At 43.7% G+C, this 22,765-nt stretch overlaps 1 long non-coding RNA gene across 1 annotated transcript; it reads left to right on the top strand.

Annotated features, from left to right (window-relative positions):
* The first annotated feature begins 18,772 nt into the window (after window positions 1–18,772).
* On the top strand, window positions 18,773–19,211 carry LOC146868067 (uncharacterized). The gene is made up of 3 exons (XR_014966178.1): window positions 18,773–18,819; window positions 18,911–19,008; window positions 19,155–19,211. It is a non-coding gene; the product is annotated as an uncharacterized LOC146868067 (long non-coding RNA).
* The last annotated feature ends 3,554 nt before the right edge of the window (window positions 19,212–22,765 follow it).

Here is a 22,765-nt window from a genome sequence, read left to right as displayed (position 1 = left end):
CTCTGGAGTCCATGCGGCCTACTACTCAGTATCATCCACATAGAGTGGTTTGATTAGATCAATTGAGACAAATCTGTTCTCCTTTTTACCGCCAATGGGTGGCAGAAGTACAGTTCTTGTTCCTTCAACTACCAGGACAGGTACAGGCTTTCTGTATGATGGCCCAAATTATTTTTTGTCCGCTATTTTTTCCCTGACTAGGTCCCCGACTTTATGGACCCCAGCAGGTCTTGTCGTGAAAGACTTGACTTCCCCAGTGGCGGTCCGCTTTACCTGGACATTGCTTTGTAGTGCCCGGGATTCATTTAGCTCCTGTAAAACAGCCAAACGATTATGGACGTCAAAAGGTTTCTCATCTGCCACTGTGCCTTCACAATCAAGATCAGGTACCCACATTCTCGTCCCAAATAGGACCTCATAAGGAGTGACAACCCCTAGAGAATTTCTTGGCATATTATTCAATGCTCTTTGAACCCCATACAAATGTTTTACCCAACTCTCACCCAAGCCTAATACTCCAGCTGGTAAAGACTGCTTTAAGTCCCGGTTTTTCCTTTCCACTACCAAATTTCCCTTGGGATGGTACGGAGATGAGTACCGGAATGCTACACCCAAACCTCCCATGGCTTCCTTGTAAGCCCTAGAGCTAAACGCGGGGGCCATGGTCAGAATGTGATGTGCTAATTGCGTATGTCCCTATAAAGACTTGCAAATCTTTTATAACAGTTCGAGCATCAGCAGAGTGCTGGAGCCACACCCATAGAAATATAGAGCAGGATTCCCCTGCAAACATTATATACCTGTAAGCCCCATCTGTTTGTAAGGGGACGTAGTGGTCCAAATAGACACCCTCGAGTGGTTTGTCTGATATTAGCAATGGTGTCTACGCTGGACATGTTATGGTGGAACCTTTTATCTGCTGACAAATGTCGCATTTCAAGACATAGTCCTTAGTCTGCTTTGATAATCCTGGCCACCAGTAGCGTTGTTTCAGTAGAGAAACAGTCGCCGTACCTCCAGCGTGTACAAAACCTATTCCCACTTGTGCTGCTAGAATTAAACCTAACCTTCGATCCATATTTGGTATTACTCTATCCCCCACTCCAGGAATCTGAGCAAGTGGAACATTATTTTCATCTAATTTGTAGGAGTACCTGAGTGGAAATCTTTTTTGTAGTGGTGATTTATTGCATGTAGCAATAATCGCAACCATAACCTCACCGTCTCTTCTCATTTTTGAACTAGTGATTGCAGCTACAGAAGACGTACGTACAGCCCCCTTCGCGGCTTCATCAGCCAATAAATTCCCTTTAACGTGAATGCCATCACGTTGATGACTCAGTGTGTGTAGCACGTGAGCCCTTGGTAGTTCGTTTTTCAACTCCACTACTTGTTCCCATAGCATTTTGTGCTTACTTGTGCCACCGTTTGCATCTTTGAACCCATGGTGTCCCCAGTGGTGTAAGTGTATTCATTGTATGACTGTACACAGTAAAAGGAATCACACACAATTAGTGTGGGAAATTCTTTATCCGTATTTACCAGTGCCAGTAATATGGCTTTTAATTCCGCTAGCTGCGCCGCGCAGACTCCTAGAGAGTTTTAGTACAACTTGGATGATATTTTCCATCCTGCATGCGCCCTTTAACGATTGTGCATGCAGCGCTCTATTGCTGCTTACTTCCAATGGTTGCCTGAGCAGATCTGTCAGTGTAAATTATATATACATACTGATGTAGAGGCATTATTTCATAAGGGAGAGGATATTCTTGTTCGCATTGCAGGAATGCTTGTGTTTTTCAACTTTGGTCATACATGTATTCAACATCTGTTGCAGTAAGAGAAGTAGTCCATTGAGTCCCTCTCGGATGTTAGGCTTTAGCGTTCCGAACGCTAGCCTTTGTAGCTGCCTCAAGGGCCGGTACTGGAGTCATTTCAATTATTGGTTTTCCCTGAGCCAGTACTCTTTCTCTCGCTACAGCAGTCTGTACAGCAGTCAGACTTTTTTCTGTTGAAGCAAAACGCATCTCAGCATTTTGGTATACAAATGTGATTTGTGTGCTATTGGTACTGTTTCACCTTCATTATATGTTAGGTAGGTGTATCCTGATTGACCTGCAATTATACGGATCACCCAGTTGCGTACATTTAGGCGTGCCTGTAAGTGTTTCGAAGCTATCATATCAGCTTGTAGGGAACAAAGGATATCTGGGTGTTCCTGTGTCCATTGTCTGACTAAAAAGTCAGGTTTTATCAAATCGTAGAAAGGTTTCCCTTTCTGCGTAATCCAAAATGTATGTTCTGCCAAAGCTCAGGAATCCCAGTATTGATTGTAAGTTCTTGAATGATTTCAGAAGTTGGAGCAGCGAGGATTTTTCCAAAAATTTGGCTGCTAAGCTTTTTCCTTTACTTGAGAGCTTATATCCTTGAAAAAGGACATTGAGGTGTGCTATCTTTGATTTCTTAAAATTAAATGTATGGCCATCAGGGGGGAATCCTAATATTATGATATTCACTCTGGTCAAGTGTTCCCCCAAGTCATCATCATCATCCATTAGACAAATATCATCCACGTAGGACAATGCCTCTTCATCCAGATTTTGAAGTAATTCAGTTACTCTCGCAGAAATCAACCCTGGGCTGTTTCTATACCCCTGGGGAGTCGACAAAATTGACGCTGCCAGCCTAACCCGGAGAATGCGGGTAAATACCTGCTTCCAGGTGCAATATTTTGGCAAAAAAATCAATTTGGGCTATCTAGTGTAATTTTGTATTTTTTCTGCACAATGTTATTCATTAATGTGGCACTGTGTGCATTTTGTACTGCAAATGTTTTAGTGAAAGTGTTTAAATGTCTTTAATCCAAACCTAGACAATACGAGTTGTCAGGTTTCATCAGGGCTTTTTAGCTTCTTGCTTAATTGGATACTGCCTCTGTGGAGTCGGAGTATTTTTTAATGGAATTATGTGGTGGGTTGAATCCTCATCCTATCCAACAAGGTTTTTATATAATGCCGGTGCTAGGGCTACTGCTGATTCCCGTGCATATGTGTGTTTTAGATATTTTGGAACAGGGTTGGAAAAGGCTGGTAAAATCACTGTTTCTCCCCTAGGGCAGTCCATGATGAAGACTGGCGGCCAATCTTGTTCAGCTAACAAAATGTCGTAACCAAACATCAGGCTCTCCCAAAAGAGACCTCGAACTTTTCTGGGCCCGTCCCCCTCTATTTGGAGTGTTATTTCATACAATTTATGCGGGACACTTACCCTTAATATCAGGTGTTTCCACAGTGATATAATCCTTCAAGTCCACTGTCATCAGAAATTCCATCAGGTTCTGGCAAGCTATTGTTACTTTTGTCGTACTGTCTAGCATCGTCAGAGCCCATTCCCCGTTCATTAGTTGAGTTTTCAGAATTCTGGGCATGTCTGATCTTTAGACCTGCAACTTTCTTCTTTTTGAACTGAGGTTTCGGTTTGGATTTATCTTCTTTTTTGGAAATATAGTTTTGAGCTTTTTGCTAATCTCTGGTCTTAGTACGCTCTTCTTGTCTGTCTGAGTGTCCTTCTCTTTCAGAGTTTTTTGTCAAACCCTGAAAGGAATGAGATGAACGTTTATCAGTATCCTGATACCTGTCAGGTGTCCTAATATTGTCCCTATTCTTAAGGTTATACCTCCTTTCGGAAGGCTCCTGTGGAGGAGATGTACCTCTGGATTGAGATCTGTTTTTTTAACTTTTTGCTTACTGTTATTGTCCCACTTCTTCTTTGATGAAGCAGGTGTATGTTTGAAAGTGTCCTTTTCAGGACTACCAATCAGTTGGGGTTTTAATGCTTTTCCACCTAAGCTGTCACTGCCTAACTCTGCATACGCAGTCTCAATTATTTTAGGTAATTCATGTTCCAGTTGTAATGGACTGAGCTCCCTTAGGCGTTGACGGATTGCCACTGATGCTTCTTCCCCTTTAATATTTCCTAATAGTAGTGCTGATACCTAGGCATAATTACCCAGTAATTTCATCTCTAAGTTCAGAGCAGGTTCTGCTCCATACTCATTTTGTATTTGTCTTAATACATCTGGTATTACTGCTAATGACGGGATACCATGAGTTCTGGTATATATGGCAGCAAAAACTGTACCCCATGAGGTACAATCCTCTATCTGTGGTGTTATCCCCATGGGCAAGTAGATTGTCAGCAATCTGTGTTTTTCACACGGGCTAGTATTCAGGAATACTGCTTCTAGCTGTGTTATTTTTTGAGCTACCCAGAATGGCATTTGTCACGTTTTGCAGGCATTTTACCCATTACCGAGTGTAAAGTTTTTGGTGTGATTTTAGTTGCTGTATTTTGACCTGTATTTGTGTTTGTTGTAACCATTGTCGGTGGGACCTTAAGTGTCCTCATGACAAACTGTCTCATTTTTCTGTAAATTTTTATCAGTTCATCGTGAAGTATAAGTAAGTCTCCTCCTGGCATTGTTTCAATGTCAGGATGTGGTGTGTAGGCCGCTAATATTGGCCATGGCGCTCCTTCTCTTCTGAGTGGACCGAGTCTTACTTTACTTCTTGTATGGGGGAGGGAACCTTTAAACCAGTATAAATGGTCCTGGTAAGTGAGTGGAACTTCAGTGTCTTCACAAGGACAATATTAGTTCAGTATTTCACTCTCTGTATAGAAATGAAATGTTTTTCTTCTTGCATTTACAGCTGGGAATGTAACCCATGAATAGGATACCTGCGTCCTAAATGATTTGTGTGCCTCAATCACAGAAGCTACTGGTCCACCCCTGGATGTTAGAGCATGTGCACTTAGTTTTATGGTAACGGCATTCCTAACATTTTCTGCAATCTGAGTTGCATTTGCATCTTTTTCATCTGCTAAGAGATTTAGTTCTTGTACGACTTTATTTTCTGACTCAGTCATTGTTTTAGTGGAGAAGAGCTTTTTCAAGCGAACTAAGATAAGGTGTTTTGCACAATTTAGGAACAAAGTGTCCTTCAAGCTTGATTAACCAACAGCCAATAAATAGGGATTTTTTCCTACTCAGCTGCGGCGGAGTTTTTCCCCTCCCACTCCAGCTGTCTCTGGCTATTTGTGAGTAGGAGTCTCTGAGACTAGCATAACTGAGCTGCTCAGATTCTACTGTTAAATAAGTACCCAACCAACGTTGTCATGCCATGTCGTGTAGTTCCTATAAAACTATACAGGATCTGCATGTTCGGACAGCATACGCTGTAGGATTGAGGTCGGACTGATTCTAAACACCCCCACCGAGTATTTTGGCCTTTGGTATCAGCTAGCTCACAGTGCCACCAGAATCTCCTCTTAGCAAAGAGAGAATAGTTCTTGGCAACCATTGAACATGACAACCCTGATCCCTCAGGACGGTGGAAACAATATACTACTTTTCGCTCAGTCACTCGTGCTTACTTAGTCTGTCTTAGAGAGATACACAGAATAAATGGCTAGGCATTTTTCAAGAAGTATTTATTGAACAGTTGTTATTCTAGTGTAAAATAGATGAGTTGCAACAATCGCTAGACAGTAAAAGATATAAATGATTAGTAGTCCTATGAAAGTAAATGGATGGTATAGCCCTACCAGCTTGCAGTAATCATGAATCAATACAAGTATATAAAATACATGATAATAAAGAGATGCGTACTCCTATGATGTTTCCCTAACTACATGTACCTAAGTGTACCTAGCATGTGTGTAGGTGTTAAGCCACGAATCCCTCTAGGATAAAGTCAACCCTATTACCTGAAGTGAGAGACTGTGGGACACCGTCCTGGACTCGAGTTTGGACACCCGCAAGGGATGTTTTAGACCACTGCGAGCTGGATTGTCTGCATGCAGGAACTTCAGCGTCTCTCAGTCTTGTTCTCTTCTTTCACCCATTCACCTGGGTAAAGACGCAACATAGGTCTATGAATGCTAGGTAAATAGTCACTTGCTTAGCAAATACACATTTCCCTATTATGAGATTGAGGTTCAGGCACTTTTTCATAGTATCTTTTCCTTCCTGAAACCCATACTGAACTGGACAAAGAATGTTATGTGATTGCGCCCACTATTCTACACACTTTAATATAATGCGGTCCACCACTTTCACTACAGAATTGAGAGATAGGTCTATAGCATGTAGGATCTTGCCTGTTTCCCTTTTTAAAAAAATGGTACTATAACTCCCTCTTTCCAGGACAAAGGGAGACTGATCTGCACAACAGCATTCAGAACATTTGTTAGAATGGGTGCCCAGAAATGGGGTTCGACTTTATAAAGATCCACAGGTATACCATCGTGCCAGAGGCTTTATTAGATGGGTTAGCCTGTATTGCCTCATAGACCTCTAACAGGTCAAACTTGATCTTCAAAGGATAGAGAACAGTATCCTCATCCAATGCTAGAAGGGCATCGAAACCAGGAGCATAAACCTTTTTAAAATTGAATACCCATTGCTCTGGTTGACCCTGGTCATAAAATTCCGTTTGTGGAGTTTGAGGAGTTTTGACAACTCTGCGTTCAGCGAAGAACACAGAGTTGCTGAAAAACTCTGCGCTCCGCAACAGAGTGAAGGTTTTTTTGTGTTGGTGCACCCAGAATGCATTTTTGCACAGGTGGAAGTAACTTACCAGGTGCCTGCGATCGCCGACGAGGTTTCCAAGCGCCAAGAGATTTGCTAGGTGGCCACATGGTCCCACGAGAGTTTGCAGTCGCGAACACGTCAGTCGACCGCGCCATTGGACTTCCGGCAGGGGTTTTGTGAAGAACACGATCCCAAATGTGCAAAACCTTCTTAAAATGATGATTTGGAGTAAAAACAACTCCTCAAATTAACATTTGGAAATACTTTTTTGTGCAAGGAGTCCTTTTTCTTTTTTTACTTTTTTTCTGAAGAGGAAGAAAGTGCCCTAGAGTCTCCAATGTCCTGTTCCTGTCCAGCAGGCTCCTCCCAGTGCTTTGTCCATCTCCTGGTCACTTTTCATTTGGATTTGGAGCTGGAAGGATCACTCTTTGTGTCTGCTGCATAATATATCATTGGATTTGTGGGCTTTGAATTTTAGATTTCACAAGTAATTGAAAAACTGATGCTGCTGTTTGTACTTTTCATCGATTTTTGAAAAATGTATTGTGGTGGGTAGCCTGTAGTTTCAGTAGGGGACTAGTTGTTTCTTTTTAAGTAATTGTTCTTCTTTTATAAAGGAAACATGTCGCACAGTTCACTATATTTTCTCCATGTTTTGAAATCAATGTGCAATATGAATTTAATTCACTATGTAGCCAAGTAGTCTGCCAATTAAGGGTGGGCGTAGTTCGCGAAGTAGCACTTCGCAAAGCTACGCAAAACGAAGTTCGCACTACGCGAGCTACGCATAGCACTCCGCGAACTGCGTAGTAACATGTTCGCACTGTGCAAGATGTTGTTTTCAATGATTGCACAGTGCCGACAAGCAACCCGCACTGTGCAATCATTGAAAATGGCATCTTGCACAGTGCGAGCTGTAGTTTTCTGCTGCTCGAGTAGATTTTTACTCGAGCGGCAGCTTTCTCAACGCGAACTGGTAGTTTCTCATAACGAGCGGTCGCGAGCATGCGCGACCCCTCGCAATGAGAAACCTCGCGTTGGGAATCTCGCCGGTAGGTTTATTTTCCATGCTCGTGATCGCCAACTTGATGTTGCTGATCGCGAACAAGGAAAAAGTCTCGCCGGGATGTCATTTTGCTTGCTCGCGGTCGCCAACTTGACGTTGAGGACCGCGAGCAAGCAAAAAATGACAGCAGCACTACGCAACACTACGCTACGCGTGTTCGCACTGTGCTACGTGCAGTTCGCGTAGTGCGAAGTAGCGCGAACTTCGCAAACTACGCGAGCGTAGCGTAGTGCTTCGCCCAGGCCTACTGCCAATAGGCCTTTCAGCCAGTAGGCCTAGAGCTACTTACTCATGGGTGCATAAAACAACTGTTTCTGTGGTGTTTGTTGAATTTAAACATCAATTAGGGCATGGATGGCATTGGATTGAAATACAAAATGTTTTTTTTTGTGGTATTTCATTTGTTTTCTATGTGTGTTAATGCCTTTGTTGGATGTGTGTTGTTGTAACTTGCAAAACTTTTTAGCCCTGCGTATTGTTGTTTTTGGCATTGCTGCATTAAAGATGTGTTGTTTCGCATGCATCCTTTGTCTGCCCAATGTGTGAGTGTGTTCGTATTGTAATAGTAAGCCAGCATTTGCCTTGGCTCCCCATGTGGCCAGGGGCCATTTAGTAAAGTCTGTGTCCATAGGCCTGCTTGTGTTCATTGTTTTCTAAGCCTCCTGCTTGTTGTTGTGAGGGACCATGTGGCTGGTGGCCATTTTGTGGAGGCTGTCAGTGTGCCTTTGTTCCTCTTGGCTTATTGCCACTCTTTCAGACGATCCATTGTCTTCCAGATCCTCAAGAAGGAAAAGGAGGGTTAGTCCATCAACTTCTTCTCCAAGCCCCCCTTCTGTTTATCTGGATGCCACTTGGATCCCACCTCAGTCTGAGAGTGAGACACGCCACGAGACAAGGCTAGGGAAAAGGAAGATTCCAGAAAGCCTTAGAGTTATGGAGGTAGATGTTATAGAGGAGGATGATGATAAGCCAGTCATCATGGACATCAGCCCCCCCAGTGGAGACCGACATTACCCCATCCTAAATTGCTGTGAGCGATGTGGTACGGATACCACCAACACAGATACCCCCAACACTACCTCCAGCTGCCATATTTATAAAGTCCCACAGCCACCTACATCCACCCCAACCACTGCAGTAGAAGTAGGTACTGCAGAGAGCCAAATGCCTTGCACACTTACCAGTTCACCCGACTTTGCAAGTGGCACCAGCAGCATCAGAAAGTTGACCTCCCTGGCTTGAGACTTCTATTTGGTTAGCCAGAAGGAGATGAACATTGCTATATGCTCTATTTGTGGAGTAAGTGATAGTCGCGGTATGCTTGGTACAAACTATGGTACCAGAAGCCAAACAAACCATCTGAGAAAACACCACTTGATCCAGTGGGAGGGGCACCTTAGCAGCCAAAAAACTGCAAGTGTTGTTGGTGGAGGGGATAAAGTTCCGATCACGGTCGAAGGTGAACAAGAGGGAGATAATTTTCTCTGGTACACAGAGCAGCCCTGTCCCCAGCAGTGTAGTGGTACCACCCACATCATCATCAGCAACATCGCAATATCACAACAGTCAGGCCGAGACACCAAGCGGGCGAAGGCAAGAGAGTACCGCAATGAAAATAAGCACATTGAGCCTAACAATATCTGGTGCCAAGAAGTCACCTGCATCAGTGGCAGCATAAATGAAAAAAATCCAGGCTACCATTCTCAGCATGTTTAGGCCAGAGGAGCAGTACAAATGCAACCACCCAACGGCACGTTTGTACAACGCAAAGCTGGCTAAAATCTTTTTGCACTGGACCTCTTCTCTTTCTCATTCTGTGCAGTCCTCACCCCGAACCTTTGGGAAAAGAAATCCCTGGTGCGTAGTGGGCTTTCTGCCCCCCGGGGGGCAGATAAGGACTATTGCCCCATCTCCCTCCCAGGAGGGGCAGAAAGGCTGCATTTTATTTTGGGATGGGGCATTGGCATGCCCATTCTGGGCAGCCCCCACCCCATGTATATAAAACAAAACATCTCTGGTACCTTGTGGGCTTTCTCCAGCCCTGGAGGGCAGATCAGGAGCTACTGCCCCTATCTGCCTCCTGGGGGGGCAGAAAGACTGTGACATTTTTGAGGGGATGTGGGGACATTGGCATGCCCATTCTGAGGAGGCCCCACCCTGAACTTTGGAGAAAAAAATCCCTGGTGCCCAGTGGCCTTTCTGCCCCCTCCGGAAGGTGGATAAGGGGTTATTGCCCCCATCTGCCTCCCGGGAGGCAGAAAGTCCGTAGCATTTTTTTGGGTGGGGACATTGGCATGCCCAGTCTGGGCAGCCCCCTTCCCTACGTATAGGCCTAGGCGCCTTTCTGCCCCCTGGGGGGGCATAAAGTATTTTGTCTTCTTTGGGAATAGGGTGGGGGCATTGGGATGTTCATTCTGGGCAGCCCCCACCCCTGCCCTATAAAAAAATAATCCCTGCCATCTAGGGTCCTTTCTGCCCCCTAGGGGGGAAATTGGGGGCTACTGCCCACATCTGCCCTCATGGGGGGGGGGCAGAAAGATTTTCTGTGAGAAAACCTTATGGGAGGAGCAAAGGCCCTTGCCCAGGGGTCGCTCCCCCTTCCCTGGTGCTAGTGGGTGGATCCCTGCTTGGGATCGCCCTCCTGGGGTGATCCCCATGCAGGGATCCACTAGGGAAGGATACCATTGGAAAGGGGAGCTTCTCCTTTTTCCAACGATACCTCTCCCATGTGTTTTGGTGCTCAGGGGCTGAGATAGCCCCACAAGCACCGAAACTGTGAAACTTTTAATGTGAACAGCCCACCATGGGGGCGATCGTCATTGCAAGAAAAACACAAACCATGCTTTGGTAGGTTAGGAAAGCTCTTCCTCACCTCCCAAGGCAAAACAAAAATAGGAAATCCCTCTGCTATTTATAGCAGATGAAACATCAGTGGGATTTTTTGCAAGTCTGCTTATGATGGATCGGTTCAATCATGAGCACACTTTCCCTTATGCTCATGACGGAACCATTCCCTCATGAGCATGGAAGGGGTTAAATATATGTTATTTTGTTACCTCTGGCAAAGAGATTCTGTGGTTAGAGACATGTCGAATACATGTGATGCTTCAACTGCTAAAATAAACACATCAAAATGCATCATTTAAATGGTTGAACACATATATATCTGAGCAGTTTATGTCACTTCCAATCATGTCTGTATCTCAGAATGTGTGCTAACGTGCATGTGGATTCCTTTCATGCTTTTTTTGTAATGAACTCCTGCTGTGCAACTAATAAACATTCTGCTATAAATGGTTCCTTGTCAGAAAACGCAAATGGATTTTTAGACAAAAAATATTCCAGATTGTACAGCTAAAATCTAGCTGACTCTTTATTTGTTCTAAGTCTATTACTAACTATTCTAAGTAATCTGCATTTCATAGTGTCTGCTGTCTCTAGCAGTGGACACTGCGATGCTTTGATGCAAAAACTCAGCTGTAATAACGTATGGTGTTTGGACAAAATATCGGGTCAAAGTTTCTATGGAAATGCATAGTTTACCATACTTAATTCCGAATGTGTGTTACTTAACAATATAAATATCTTCAAAGTACATAGATGTGGAGTTAAGAATAGTAAATCTAGGTTTACCTATCAGCACTTACCTTCTCAATGTTTTGATACTAAGCATTTTGACACCATATTCCGTCCACACAATGTTTTTGTCCTTGATATTCTATCAGTGATCCCTAATCTATTTCATAGAGTAGTGATCTAATTTTCTTAATAGAGTTAAACAATGAGGACACAAGATGATTGTAATAAGAAAATGAATTTAAGTTGTATTGAGACTAGGCCTGGGCGAAAATTTCGTTCCGTTCGCGGAAATTGCGATAATTTGACATTTTCGCGTTCCGCGGAGAGCGCGAAAATGTCAAAAATTCCGGTTTCCGCAGCTTGGCGATAATTTGTTTCTTGCTCGCGCTGTAAAATAATACATTCTCGCGCGCGCGCGATCGCCTTACCTGAATCCCTGCGTTCGCCGACAAGTTTTCTTGATCCGGTCGCGTTCTCCATGAGAAGTTGTATTGTTTTTAGCCATTTGCGCTGTATCGCGACAGTTCGCGCCCGCAGTGACGTCATGCGTCGCGCGATCACGTCTTTCTTCTCGCGATCATGCACCGCGAGAACAACTCAAAACAAGATGGCCGCGCCCGCAAGCAACCACATGGGTAAGTTGGCGACCCGCAACCATGCAGAAAATCTCGCGAACATGCCGGAAAAAACTTCCGCATCTTCGCGATATTTCTGCTTGTTTGCGATAATTTTAAACATTTTCGCGATAATTTGCGAAGGTTAATTCCGCAAATTCCGCCCACCCCTAATTGAGACCTTACAGACTTCAATGCACAACATTAATGTTGAATAATTCTACATCCACTCAAGTCACAAGCATGACTCTTAGAATAGGGGAACAACCTTTACAACGCAACTTTTACAACGCACTACACTTACAATGCATTTTTTACAACGCAAAATCCATTACAACGCATTCCATTACATAGCATGACACTACAACGCATTTTTAAAAACTACCTTTACAACGCATTCCATTACAACGCATACTACCTTTACAACGCATACCATTACAACGCATAATATTACACTACACTATCCAACACTTACCCTACTGTTGCACCCCCTGGAGTTAGAATAGTAATTTTTACCCCTATACTATCCAACACTTACCCTACTGTTGCACCCCCTGGAGTTAGAATAGTAATTTTTACCCCTATACTATCCAACACTTACCATACTGTTGCACCCCCTGGAGTTAGAATAGTAATTTTTACCCCTATACTATCCAACACTTACCCTACTGTTGCACCCCCTGGAGTTAGAATAGTAATTTTTACCCCTATACTATCCAACACTTACCCTACTGTTGCACCCCCTGGAGTTAGAATAGTAATTTATACCCCTATACTATCCAACACTTACCCTACTGTTGCACCCCCTGGAGTTAGAATAGTAATTTTTACCCCTATACTATCCAACACTTACCCTACTGTTGCACCCCCTGGAGTTAGAATAGTAATTTTTACCCCTATACTATCCAACACTTACCCTACTGTTGCACCCCCTGGAGTTAGAATAGTAATTTTTACCCCTATACTATCCAACACTTACCCTACTGTTGCACCCCCTGGAGTTAGAATAGTAATTTTTACCCCTATACTATCCAACACTTACCCTACTGTTGCACCCCCTGGAGTTAGAATAGTAATTTTTACCCCTATACTATATAACACTTTCCCTACTGTTGCACCCCCTGGCGTTAGAATAGTAATTTTTACCCCTATACTATCTAATACTTACCTTAAATGCAATTTAATATTATGCATTGTAATGGTATGCGTTGTAAAGGTAGTATGCGTTGTAATGGAATGCGTTGTAAAGGTAGTTTTTAAAAATGCGTTGTAGTGTCATGCTATGTAATGGAATGCGTTGTAATGGATTTTGCGTTGTAAAAACTGCGTTGTAAGTGCATGCGTTGTAAAAGTGTGCGTTGTAACGACATACATCCCTTAGAATAACATAAACTTCTCCAGTGCCTTAATCAGTGACAAAGGTAAATAATGCTAGCCTGTTTAAAACATTACCACTCAAAAGTCTAGACAATTAATGGTCTTTTCCATTAACGTAAACTAGATAAAGGCTCTTGCTGGAATTTAATGGACAACCCTGTGCTGTAAGTAGACACACAGTGACAGTCACACATTTGTAGGTAGGATATAGATACTTAAAATCTTTTCTTATAATTCTTCTCATAATTTGGAGATAACTCAATTATTTAAACAGTTAGTAGAAAGTGTTGAACTCTTTGCTCAGCGAATGCTCAATGCAATGTGAAGTGTTGCTGTCTTAAGGAATGCTGCTGCTGCAGGTCTCTGTGGCCTCTCTAGTGTGACACATTACTCAAATACCACTCGGAATGTTTTCCTTTATAGAAAGTGCCATAATTTCCTATGGAACATGCTATCAGAAGATAGTGGTAAGTCGCTTCCAGGGTATTGCAGCATTGATCATTATTGGTCCACTAAATGAGGGGGGTTGTTCAAAACATTCTTGCATCTCAACCTTCAAGGATCCATCTTCATCATATTAATCTTAGCTTCCATATAATTCTCTTGTTTCTTTTGTCGTTAAATATTCCAGGAAGCTGCTTACTCTTTTTATTGATTCAGCTTAGATTTTTACCCTATTGCCATGCTCTTTGTGTAAATAGATTTGTAATGCCTTGGTGCATTTTCATCTATGAGGAGACCATTACTCCTTGCCTCCTGCTTGCCTGTATCCATCTTATGAAAGATTGTTTTGGTGCCTTACCTAGAATGTCCCCATTGTCAGCTGGGGAAGGTCACCCTGGTTGTAAACACCACGATACTGGATTTAGCTGTAAGTCTGGGTGACACAGAGACCCTGACAAGGGCTCCTTACCTGTTTGCATTATCAGTTTGGGGGTCAGACATTTTGTGGTGTGTAAACAGAACATCAAACTCAAACTATCAATATAAATAACTTAAATAACCTTTCAACAACATTGTGCACATATCTTACAACTAACTGCATTTACTTAAACCCTAAATTAATTATTTACATTTTGTCTAATTATATACACATGGATATATTTGAAGCTATTAATCATTAACAATTTTGATGATGAAGAAGTTCTCCTGGCTGGAAGGTTGAAATTCCTAACCACGGTGGTTCACAGCCAAGGAATAACCAGATGTATCCTCATACATTATCAGTCTGTTGAATCCCCCTACCCCATAAACCTACTGTATGCTGACTATCAGACATCAACAAGGAGGTTTGTTAGATACAGTGGTTTCCGGCTGGCTGGGCCGCATTGAAGCCTGTCAGAATCCACTGTCCTAGATATAATGAGTATGATATACGTGTCCAGTACCCTGTGCTCACCCTTGGGCAGCTGGGCACCAATCAGTCAGGCTTATCCTCAGGGCCCAATTGTAAAGTATTGGCAAAACACCACTCTCGCAACACACTGCATAAACCACAAAAAGATTCCACACCGTTTGTATAAAACACTGGTATTTGTATTACACACACATTGAAATCAAAATGAGATACACATTGTATATACACTTTACAGTTCATGCAAATGTCGAATTTTCCCATTAGCAGCAGAACATTATAAACATATTTCCCCTAATCAGAGGTATTCATCCAAGATGGCAATCCCCAATATTGCATACCTCCAACAGTTGCAATGGTGAAGCAATCACAGGTCTTTAACTATGCCTTGTGACCAATCGCCTCAGTAACTCAACTACACCAGCCAACAATACACATTGCCCCTGCTGGCGTTCCGTCCATCCGGATTACACCTCCAGGCACCCAGTGGCACCTGCATGAGTGCAGGATTACTATTCCCCGTAGACAAAAGTTTGTGAGCCAGGAAGCTGGTGTGCCTCCAAATCTGGAGAAATGTTACCCTCAAGCAGAGATGTGGGCTGCTGTAGCTCCCAACAGTCAGCAGTAGGTGCCCACAAGGCCCAACGAAACCCCTCTGGCCCCATCACGAAGTTCTCTACAACTAAGTACCTTGTGGCATGGGTCCACGGAGATGGAGCCAGCAACCTCGGATGCAGGCTGTGATATCAGGCACTGTCATCCTTCCGATCTGGAGGTCAAAGACAGTCTCAGTTCAGGTCCCCCCAACACCCCTGAGACACCACACACTCCAGAGTGCAAGCTAGCACAGGTCCCCTGGTTGCAGACACAGGTCCCTTAGGCTCTGCAAACTTCCCCTGCACTCCTTGAACTCCTTATTTCCCGGCACCTCATGTGGGCTGCTTTACAAGCACACTCCTCTGCAGAGTGTGATGAAGGTGTACATCAGGATGGCTCTTGTCCCAACTGATGATCACTTCGACCCATTTTGCCTCAACCTGCATGGTCCTAACTATCTTGTGGAAATGGGGAGATCCTATGTGTCTCTGGAATCTTGTGGAAAGGAGGCCAGCCAACTGGTCCATGGAAAGTACTGAGGGACCCAGGCCACGACAGTTGACACTCAGCTGCAGGCCAGCAACGTCCAGACAAAATCCACCAAGTAATAGTCCCTTCATGGAGCACGACAATCTCCAGGCCACCACACGTCTGAGGATAATCCAGTTGCAGCCCCTTCTGCACTAATGATTACTCTTGCTGATGTCTCAGCTTCGATATGGTTCCCAATCCAAAAGCGTCTCTAACTTCTGAGGTCAAAGCCCCTGTAGTTCTACTCAAAATGGCCTTTGAAGATGTGATCAGTTTCCAGCAGGCCATCCTACCCTGGGAGGTTTGATCACTCTCTTTAGTGGGGCCAAGACCCTGCCCCCTGGACTGTAGGTCCCAATTCCACCCCCACGCAACCATCCTAGCCAGATACCATTGGGTGCCATTCACGACCCTTCATGCCATGCACATGCACACATGCCCTATTTCTTCCCTACACTGCGCCCTGTCCCCAGGAAGAACTCCAGTATAGCAAGAGACATGCAGAACCTTGGCACAGAGCGCTTTATATGCCAAGCCAAGTAACAGTAACCTGAACACACAAATATGTGGTAAGATCAATGCCCTACCCCCGTGGATAGCTAGAAAGCCAAAGGGCAACCGAACGATACACCACCGAAGTAAATAGACAACTTTCCAACCAATTCTGCTACAGGAGGATAACAAAAGATCCTACATGTGAATTACCGAATAAACTTTTTCACATACTACAACAAGGCTTTGATCAAGGCTTTTTGGGTAAAAAAGAATTTGAGTACCTAAAAAACATCCATCCACGCACCCCGGTCTTTTATGTACTCCCTAAAGTACACAAAGATCAACACCATCCACCTGGGAGACCAATTGTCTCCGGGTGCGAGTCACTAACAGAACCCATTTCAAAATTTGTGGACTTTTTCTTGAAACCTTTCATGCCAGAAGTAAAATCTTATCTGAAGGATACCACCAATTTCTTAATTAAACTGGAAACAATGGATTTCGAAGAAGACTCACAATTTTTAGTGACATTAGATGTTACATCATTGTACACGGAGATCCCGCAAGATGAAGGACTAGCAGTGATTAAAACATTCTTAGACAGCAGACCCAAACCTGAAAAAATCCCGACAGAGTTCATCATGGAGCTAGCCACGTTTGCTTTAAAGAACAACTATTTTTGCTTCAAAGAGGACTTTTATTTTCAAATCAAAGGCATGGCGATGGGCTGTCCCTTCGCCCCTGAGCTAGCGGTCCTCTATATGTCCAAATATGAGGATAAATTTGTCCATAATAACAATCCATTTGCCGATTGTATCAGTAGCTGGGTCCGATACATCGACGATGTTTTCATGGTATGGTCAGATGATGAGCAAAAGCTACAATCCTTTGTCAATTGGCTCAACAACAGGACTCCGGATATAAAATTCAGTATGATCTGTTCCAAAACCAAAATGCCTTTCCTGGACGTTGAGGTTTACCCTACTAATGGACGTCTAATGACGACGTTATACAAGAAAGAAACTGACCGAAATCGAGCGCTACATTATTCCAGCAACCACCCACGTAGTCTAAGAGAGAACTTGCCCTATGGGCAATTCCTGCGAATCCGCAGGAATTGCTCATTCAAAGACGAATATTTTTTTCATGCAGAGAAGCTTAAGGCGAACCTTCTGGCTAGAGGCTACCCGAAAAAACTTTTGAAAAGAGCCATAAAAAGAGCATGGTGGACACCACGAGAAACATTACTGGAAAGACGTGAAAAATCACAAACGGAGAGAATGGTTTGTGTCTCGACATTCAATCCAACATCAAATTGGTTTAAGAAAATTATTAATCAAAATTGGCATCTGATCAAGAACCTGGACAATACATTCAATGAGAGCCCGCTATTTGCATTTAGGAAAGACAAAAACATCGCCAACCATGTAGTGCGAGCCGCACTACCTAAGACTAAAAGCACCGACATAAGAAACATGTTGTGCTTACCGCCCATAAAAGGACATCATAGATGCGGAACATGTATATGCTGCGACTCAACCATTGAAGGAAATCTATTTGCCCACAATGGGATCTATTGGAAACATGAGAGTTTCTCCAATTGTAAATCTAAGTTCGTAGTCTATGGCATCAGCTGCCCATGCAATAAACTTTATATTGGCAAGACTAACCAGGAGATAAGGTTCCGAATCCAGCAACATAAATCTCGGATTCGCAAAAATGTTCCAAATGCACCGCTAGTGAATCATTGGGTGCTGCAAAAACATACTGAAATGGATTTCAAATGGTCAGTGATATCAAGAGTTGAACAAGACCAGAGAGGTGGAGACTTGGACACTAAACTACTCCAGAGAGAAGCCATGCTCATTATCAAATTTAACACGTCGGTAGACGGACTGAATGAACTCTCCGAGATATATAACTTATGAGTGGCATTTATTCAGTTACCGAGCAAAATCTCGTCCTCATACCACAGATGTGAAACACTTCAAACCATATGCGCAGTGGTTGCCCTACGTAGCAAGACACTTCACATTAACGATTTGACTGGATTTAGTCCAACCAGCGCTCTCCACTTCATTCTTTCACCACTGATATAATATACTCAAGTCATATGCGCAGTGTTGGCATAATGCAGCAAGACATTTTACGCTCACGTTTTGACTTGATTCAGTCCAACTAGCGCTCTTTACCAAACAAACGCGCTAGCTTTGGCGTTTCTGCCATTTGCAAACCTCTTTCAAACTACAGATTCTCCTAACACCTCCGGTCAGACTACGACTCCCAGAAGCCTTTCAATCACGCCCTTTGCGTATGGGTTAAAGATGCCCCAATAGGATTACAGGTACCTAACGGATGATTGACTCCCAGAAAAAAAGACACGGACAACGCCGGTTCTCCAGGTAACAGTTCCTCGCTTTCAAAATAGATTACACGAACACCGTAGGACTTTCCTGGCATTAGTAACCTGACGTAGCCCCTTCTTCTCCTTTAGAGACTTTGACTGTGGCATAATCTTCAAAACGGCCGGCTAAACCCACGCCGCGCTAGTTCCTGCTCCGGACATCAGACGACCGAGCAGTAGATCTTTCCTCCATTCCCCCCTCCCTTGGAGGTAAGCGCTCTGAGACCTTTTCAAAACATTTCAGGTCCACACATTGTTGGCGATAGGACGCGCCTTCATTTTATGTCGCTCTTGCTTTCAGATATCGTTCAGTACCTATCAACGCTCGGAAAACCCCGTGGTTGTTTCTGATTGTAGACAGAATCACCTTCAGTTAACCAGACACCGTTCTACACACCCGTAAGCCTCTCTAATAATAACCAGACTACGTGTTTATGTCGTCTCTATGTCGTATGGGTGTGTCTATTACTAAAAAGGATGTAAGGTGGCGATCTAGATTAGACTCCACAGAAATAGGTAACCATGTCGGCTTTCCCTTTCTTTAGGGTTTGGGCTGAGTTCTCCGTTCCTTAGACTAAGGTAAGATTCCCTTTTTGACCATGCGGTTTTTCACTTACAAAGTGGGCCAGCTTAGTAAATCTTGTTTCTCTGCTTTGTTTGCAGTCTAGTGTCGGTCCTGATGAGAATCCCTGCCAACTAAGGGATTCGAAACGCGTAGACCTTGTTTTTTCTACGGCCAATCTTGCAAAAAAACAGCATTAAGCTTCATCATTATGTACAGTAGTGGTTTGATGGCCTTTGTGTAAAGATTATTAATTGAAGATTTCTGTCGTATGTTGTATGTTATTGTGGGTGCATGAGTAGTATGAGTAGTATGAATGTTGGCCTCATGGGTGAGTGTATGAATGAACACAGTGGTGTCTAAGTGTTTTCAATATTGTCATTTTCAAGTCAAGTTTTTTATGTTTTTTGTAATGAATATGTACTGTTTCAGTTAAAAATGTTTCTAAACGTGAACTAAAAAGATTTTTCACAGGATTAAATCCAACGAAACAATTGGTTGTCAGTGCCCTTGTTTTATTCAGGCCACGGGAATTGTAGGCAAATTTACACGCAGCATTGGCTTGTTTTTTGTTCTTTCTCTACCCCCGTGGATGGCACAACCAGTGCTGCAGACCCACAGAGGAGCATTCAAGGTACATGCTCTGGGTATATGTCTTACCCCTAGACAAGGGACTTACAGCTAACTCGAATCAGCCATTCATGTAAACAACAATCAACAGTATGTATATGATAAGCACAGCGGTTTGGCACTGAATGCCAGTGTCAAACTGGCTCAAAGACTTAAGCCAACAAAACTCCTCTTTCATTAATATGACTCCTTGGGATGGCTTAGGCAAAAAAAATTGTTTAAATTTTTTTAGTTAAAATCTTTGTTGTGTATATGTGCTTCAAATGTCAATTCTGCTGCCATTAACCCAGTACTTCGCAGATCAAACAGGCTACAATGAAAAAGTACAGATACCTTTTTTTCCAATGTGGAGGAATTCCCATTTCAGCTAGAAATAAAGTTTCCGAATTATTCAGTATTTTGAACTCTTAGAGTAACAACACATTCCCACTCTTTCTTCCCAGTCATTACACGAGCTAAAAGCTGGTGAAATCTCCAGGCGGAAAACTGAACAAAACAGAAAATTACCATGGAAATCAGCAGTCAAATACTGATTTTCCTAGTAATTAAATTTTTGTCTGGGTCCGCGAAGGAGCTTAATTGAAATACCCATGTATTCCTACTTCCCAAATAATGATTCTAAAATTGGTATGATTGGCAGATTTGGAATGAGACCCAGAGAACGTCGTTCATGAACTGTTATCAGTCTACCCTTAAACAGATAGTCCACAATAGAAAACAAGGTCTCTATTACCCTGGTGGTGAACCACCTGCCTTATTTAGAGATCTCCACCAGGTAGCTGTATTTTAGTGAAGCCATGGTTGCTGCAGCTCCACTGGGGGCCCCAAGCTTTGCTGAGTGGAGGTTGACTTTGATGCACCTACTAAACAACATTTTTCCTTTTCTGAGAATATAATTTCAAAGTAGAACTCACTTTTCAGAAAACAAAAAAAACAATAACTATGCCACCCAAGGAGCTTTCACCCTGCTCATAGTGGTCCTCAGGTGTTTTCCCTTACCAGGACTAACTTGCCTCGTATGACAATGCCAGCTAGGGAAGACAAATAAAAGTTATCTGCCCTAAAAAGGGAATGGCATGCACCACTGTGGCCTGGTAGTCCTTTGGCGTGGTCAAATAAATGACCAGGTCAAAGGTTAGCCCTGACAGAGCCAGGGTAGGCTCTCCTTGTGTAATCTCAGTGCTTTGCCAGCCACTAATTAGGAGAGTTAGGCAACTGCAAGTTTGGTAGGGAGGAATGGCAAAGCTTCCACATTGCCAAACTCTAAATAGCCATCTGAAAATCATCCCCCTGCCTATAGCTATGGATAAGTGATAGAAAAATGCCCCACGGTATGTCTTTTTTCTTTTTTTGTTCTTATCACCAGTGTTTGCAAAGCCGAGCCTTAATACACGACCTGGTCCGCTAGATGATAGCTGCAGGTATTTGAATCTTGAGAGGGAATCACCCGTTTGTGCCACCAGCACTTCCCAGGGCACCATACCCTGCACCATCAGGAGATCCAGATTGGAGAGAAGTCCGAGAAGTAGTCCATTCCAAGTATCTTCCTTGCCTCCAACCAAAGAGTAAGTGCTGCCCTTAGGATCTTCAACCTAACTTTTTTAAATAATTTTCTTGCCCCAAACTTATAAAGAAAACCTTTAAAGTCCCACTCCTTTACCATTTCTTCCAACAGGCCAACCCAGGCCAAAGACCCCGGTTTACTGAGAAGGATTCTACAATTCCTAAACTGGAAAGCCATACAGTATAGCCTTAGGTCTGTGAGGGCCAGCTCACCTTTCTCCAGCTTGCAACTCAGTTTCTTCCAGGTAAGCCAGTCTCCCTTAGATGCCCAAACAAAACTTACTAATTTCCCCTGTATCTTATCAGTCATGGATTTAGGGAACGTCAGAGGGATACCGTTGAAGAGGTATGTCAGTTTAGAGAGTATTGCCGTTTTAATTTTAATTCACTCTCCCATAAGTGGAGAAGTGTGGCTCAATGGTTTGTTCGCCATAAGTTGGCAGGGTATGCTCAGACGTGAGTCCCTTGCACACTTTGTCACTGGATTCAAGCAAGCCTGGCTGAAGGCGGCTGAAATGCCAGAAAACGGTCCTAGGAAGCTTGTTTCCGGTCCAGGGAAGGCATAGCTTGGCAGTTCGGGCTGGACTGTTCCCATGAGGCACAGGGTCAGACTGATTTTCATATGGCCATGTCTGAACTGGGGTGGCAGAGTGGGCTAAAGAACGGCGATGGATCAAACCCAGATCTGTTGACTGGGTAGGAGTGTTTGATTGGTTCTGATGCTCCGTCCATCACCACCCCCTTTTGTACCGCTTTGTTCGCCATAAGTTGGCAGGGTATGCTCAGACGTGAGTCCCTTGCACACTTTGCCACTGGATTCAAGCAAGCCTGGCTGAAGACGGCTGAAATGCCAGCAACCGGTCCTAGGAAGCTTGTTTCCGGTCAAGGGAAGGTATGGCTTGGCAGTTCGGGCTGGACTGTTCCCATGAGGCACAGGGTCAGACTGATTTGCATATGGACATGTCTGAACTGGGGTGGCAGAGTGGGCTAAAGAACGGTGATGGATCAAACCCAGATCTGTTGACTGGGTAAGAGTGTTTGATTGGTTCTGATGCTCCGTCCATCACAACCCCCTTTTGTACCGCTCAATGGTTAGAGCGGCAGACCTCGATGCAGAGCACTGGTCCGGGACCATGGTTCGATTCCCGTCGCGGCAGGGTCTCGGGCTATAAATTCCGCGGACTGGATATTCTCGCCTCAGTGCCTATTCTAATCATGGGTCCCACGCTGCAACTCTGGGCAATAGCTTGCTTAATCTCCACAACGGCCCCACAGCGCTGGGGATGCCTGGCTTCACCCTGGGATGCCCAGGAGTGGACATTTCACAGGGAAAAAGCCAGGAAGGGCTCCCTAGCGGTATGAATACAGCGCCGGGAGACCCAGGTCCGGGGTAGCTGTGCG

The sequence above is a fragment of the Triturus cristatus genome, chromosome 1_2 (assembly GCF_964204655.1).
Source record: "Triturus cristatus chromosome 1_2, aTriCri1.1, whole genome shotgun sequence".
In the NCBI taxonomy this organism is placed as follows: Eukaryota; Metazoa; Chordata; class Amphibia; order Caudata; family Salamandridae; genus Triturus; species Triturus cristatus.
This window is presented reverse-complemented; position numbering and strand designations above follow the sequence as displayed.